The following is a 5,452-nucleotide window of genomic DNA, read 5'->3' as shown; positions in this document are numbered from 1 at the left end:
AGTAAAATATACTCACAGAGAATAACAAAAAAAAAAGGCTCTGAGCACTATGGGACTTAACATCTTAGGTCACTAGTCCCCTAGAACTTAGAACTACTTAAACCTAACTAACCTAAGGACATCACACAAAACCCAGCCATCACGAGGCAGAGAAAATCCTTGACCCCGCCAGGAATCGAACCCGGGAACCCGGGCGTGGGAAGCGAGAACACTACCGCACGACCACGAGATGCGGGCACAGAGAATAACACACTTTCATGATGTAGTAAGGTAGATGACTGCTGAAAGTTACTTTTATGTTTTGCATGTAGGCCTTCATGCTTCTTATAGTAGAAACAGTGAAATTCCATTTTCTGTAGCAGCTTAGTAATAGTGAAATACAAGAGAGAAGCTCAGGGAGCAAAGATTTTGCAAGAACAAAATGTTAAATTAGTCATATGGGGAAAGATCAGTCTGGTATTAAAAACAATAATTAATAAATAGGATAAAGTTTTGGTGAAGATGGAAAGAGCCATATATCACTGTGTTCTGCATAGTAGCTGAAAGTAAGGTATTAAAGAAAATTGTCATCATCTTTGTAGAAAACTTAAATAACATGTAGTGGTAGTAGTTGTTGCCATAAATTAATTTCAAATAGATGCAGTTGGCTAGAATCACTTTCTAAGTGAATGTGATATCATTTGCTCTAGATAACTCTTAACAACCATCCGTTTCTTTCTGTTTACTGTTTAATGAAAGTTGCAAAAATGTGTGCATATGTATGCTAGTGGGAAAGGTCACTCTCCCAGGTTTTGTGAAAACAGGGCTCTCTTTTGTGTGGATATGGAATTACCACATATATTGCTGATTGGAAGTTTGAGTTTCCAGTTGGGTGGGAGGACTGAAATTCCACAGAACTTTAAACACATTCAGATGTGTCACGACATTCCTGAGTTCCTTCTCTACATGTGTTGAAGAAGGGTTGTCCTTGTCCCTTGTGTGCTGGTTTTGTTATCCCATATGGGCCAACGCTGGCTGGTAAACTGGATCTGCATTTTAGTCTTCAGGTAAGCTTTATTATCCTGGCTCCTGTGATTGTCAGATTCTCATTGTGTTCTCGCCATATATCCACTGGCACAGTGTACTGGTCTGAACTGAGAGCCCTTGGTCCTATTAACAAGGTCATCATTAATAATTATTTGTGTGTTTCCATTATTATCCTCTCCCACTAACCATTTTTTTGCCTTGTTGCAAATACTTTATAGCATAAAAGGGTTACACAGTAAACAGGAACAGGTGTGTTGTCATAAGCAACACTGGTGCAGTTTTCGAGAATGTTCTGAGCAAGTTTGCTGGAAAACACTTATTTGTCATAAATATTTTACTGTCAGTCCCCACAATATACATTCAAAAGATCAGGTCAGCAACACACTTGTGGTACCTAATTGAGGCAAAAATCAAGGCACAGAAATCAACAGTTAAACAGCTAACCTCAGGTGGCATTGGCACTTAGGCTAACTGAGAGAGAATGTACCTATCGGAGGCATATACAGTGCAACCTGTGGCAAGTGTGACCTCTTCAGAATGGTGCATGTATTGAACTATTCTAATGTACCATCAGAAATAGAAATGCCGGGCTGGAATACCAGCTATAAGTGTAGTTTTTTTTATGTCCTCCTTTGAGTTAACTGTGTCTCTCATCTTTCTCGTGGATAGAAGACTGTTTTGTTGTTACATTTTCAAAGCCCTCTTGCAATTTTGGCTGAGGGTTTCTCTAAGTAAAGAAGAAACTCAAACCACTTTTGCTCCCATTCATTCATTCATTCATGGTGTTCAGTAAATCCCATCATGAAGGCAAGCTTTCAAGGATGTGAAACAAGTCAAGTTATGCATTGGTAGCCACAAGCAGCTACTGAAAGCTAACTCTGTGAAGTGTGAAGTATATTAACAACAAATCATGGATTATGCTAATACACTCATAATCATGAGAAATATTTATAAATTACTTTATGTGTTAGGAGAAAAAGCACCTACTTGTAAAAAAACCACTGCTCATCTTCCTATACTACTCTAGTTCTGATTTTATTTAATATTTCAGATAAAGGGTTTACAAAATGTAATGCTGACAGCTTTCAGCTGTCTATGTGCTGGCAAGATATGTTTAAAATATTGTGATAAACTCTAGGAGTGGCTAATTAGATGTTCTTTTACTTTGATTACTAATATCTGGGGATTTTCAGTTTCCTGCCTGATGACCATAGACATCTGCAACAGAATATAAAATTATACTCTGGCCCTAGCTAGGGATACATAGTGTACACTGATATGTCAAAACACTATGGCCACTGCCCACAATGATGTTGGATGCCACCTGGTGGCATTGTGGGCACATGACGTGGTAACAAAAGTATGTATGCAGAGCATAGAGGGATGGGGATCACCCTAATGAAGATATCAGCTGCAAATGTGGAAATCCATTGAGATAATGACTTTGACAGAGGGCAGTTTATTATTACACAGAGCCTCTGAAGGAGTGTCTCGAAAATGTTGAAGCTGGTCGAACATTCACACGCTACTGTCATAAGCATCTATGGAAAGAGGTAGGACAATGAAACTAACACTAGGATCTAAATGGTTGGATGTCCACGACTCTTCACAGAACATGGGGTTCAGAGGCTTGTCTGCTCTGTAAAGTAGGATAGATGGTGATCAGTGGCATCTCTGCTGAAAGAACACAATGCTGATGCACACATAAGTGTTTCAGAGCACACCGTTCATTGTACATTGTTGTACATGGAGCTCTGCAGCAGATCACCCCCATGTGTTCGCATGTTTACCCAACGACACCATCAATTACGATTGCTGTGGTGTGGGACCAATCGGATTTCAACTATCAACCCCATGTGTTTGCATCTTTACCCAATGACAGCATCAATTACAATTGCAGTGGCGTGGGACCATTGGAATTTGACCATTGACCAATGGAAACGTGTCGGCGCTTGGGGTCAGTCACAGCTTAGCTACAGTAGGTCGCTGGTCATCATAAATGAAAACAGCAGCTCGAAACATGCAGCACACCATGGGCACAGGCTGATGGGTGTAGTTATGCTATGGGAGATATTCTCCTGTGATTGCATGAGACTGTGACAGTAATCCAAGATACATAGAGAGCTGCAAACCACTTGCATCCCTTCATGCTTGATGTCTTGCCTGATGACAATGTTATGTTTCAGCAGTATAGTTGTCTATGTATCAGAGCCAGGACCATGCTATAGTGCTTTGAGGAACATTACAGTGAACTCAGGTTGATATTTCAGTGACTGAATTCACCTGATGTAAATCCTACGGAATCTATCCGGGTCACTATCGGGCACTACCACTGTGCACGCAAATCAACAACCCCTTTTTTACATAAATTGCGTGACATGTGCATAGATATCTAATGCCACATACCTCCAAAAACCTACCAATGAACTGTTGGATCCCTGATATGCAGAATCAGTTATGTACTTCATTCCAAAAACAGGCAGGCAAGCTATTAAGCATGTGGTTATAATGTTTTGGCTCATTAGTGTATATGGAAAGTATTTTTACATCTAAAATTTGGTAGTGAATTACACTGTTCATCCTAAATGTACTCTTCTTATGAATGAGAAATAACATTAGGAAATATATGTATTGGCATGAATGTGAATGTCGTGTGATTCGGGCCTCCCATCGGGTGCAAGTTTCTCGATTTGACACCATTGCAGCGACTTGCGCGTCAATGAGGATGAAATGATGATGGTTAGGACAACACAACACCCAGTCCCTGAGCAGAGAAAATCTCCAACCCAGCCAGGAATCGAACCCAGGCCCTTAGGATTGACATTCTGTCTCGCTGACTATTCAGCTACCGGGGGTGAACCGTATTGGCATATAAGTGTGAGAATCTCTAGGTCTCTGAAGATATTTGGTTACTAAGTTTACACATTGTTGTTACGACATGCTTTTGTAGAAGAAGTTCTTTTTTGACCTTAGCTGTATTTTCCCAAAAGATTATACCATATGGCAGTAATGAGTGAAAGTGTGCTAGCAATTCTGTCTGAAGGTCAAGACAATGACAGAAATTTCTAAGTGTGAAGTAGGAAGAACTGAGTTTTGGGTTAACCGAACCTCATGCTGATGTCTCCTCACTTTATACCTAGGAACTCTACACCATCCAGTTTGTGCCCATTAATTTCTTCTTGCAGTACCTGTAAGTCATTTTGATTTGTATGGGACTGCATACACATCTTTATAAGATAGGAAGTTGAACTGTTTGCTGTGAGTCACTTGTAGGTAACAGTTTTTCTTTTGGCTATGTGTGGTACAGATGTCTAAGGATCCTTACCAGTATACTTTTGTAATCAGCAAAAGGTTACCATTTTTGATGCATTCTGTTACATAGGTATGAACATGACTGAGACCAGGACTGAATTTTGCATGATACCATGTATAATGTTTCCCCAATTTGAATTTAGCCTTATTCCTGTATTGCTTGTTAATTTGACCCTCTGTTTTCAATGATTTGGATATGACCCCAACCATTCATGGCAAATGCCTTTAACAGTCTACCATTTTAGTTTCTTCAGTAGAACTTTATCATGTACACAATCAAAGGCCATGGAAAGTTCACAGAAAATGCTAACAAGTTAGCTTTTCTTGTTTAGTTCTATCAGAAATGACTTCAGGAAATCATATATTGCTTTCTCAGTAGAGAAGCCTTTACAGACGGCAAACTCAACTGCTGTTAAGAGGTTGTTCTCTGAAAGATGATTCAATATTCTGTTGTTACCTTATGTCTCAAAAATGCCTTAGAACAGGGGAAGGAAGGTGGTCTATATTTTCCTAGTGTGTGCTTCAGGTTTTCAGGAAATAATCTTCAGCTTGTTAACTGATTAAAAATTTAGCTCAAGGGAGGCTACTAACAATTTAGCACAAGATTTTAGGCGAAATACCATCATGGTTGGATGAATTACTTGCATATCAGTGATGTAACAGTTTTGTGACTGCAATTCAAATTGATTTAGCAAACCTAGCAGTGAATCAACAGATATCCATCTAAGTAAATCTAATATACACTGAAGAGCCAAAGAAACTGGTACACCTGCCTTATATTGTTTAGGGCCCCTTGAGTACGCTGAAACATGGCTTGACATAGACTCGACTAACGTCTGAAGTAGTGCTGGAGGAAATTGATGCCATGAATGCTACAGGCCTGTCCAGAAATCAGTAAGAGTACAAGAGAGAAATCTGATGTTTTGCTGGGTTCCTGATATTCATGGCGCACTTGTGAAAGGGGCATACGGGAAAATCTCCACTTCATCGCTACATCGGAGATCCTGCGTCCCATCACTCGTGCGCCGACTACAACAAAACGTTCAAACTCACTTAAATCTTGATAACCTGCCACTGCAGTAACTGATCTAACAATGTGCCAGACACTTGTTGA

The sequence above is a fragment of the Schistocerca gregaria genome, chromosome 2 (assembly GCF_023897955.1).
Source record: "Schistocerca gregaria isolate iqSchGreg1 chromosome 2, iqSchGreg1.2, whole genome shotgun sequence".
NCBI lineage: Eukaryota > Metazoa > Arthropoda > Insecta > Orthoptera > Acrididae > Schistocerca > Schistocerca gregaria.
This window is presented reverse-complemented; position numbering follows the sequence as displayed.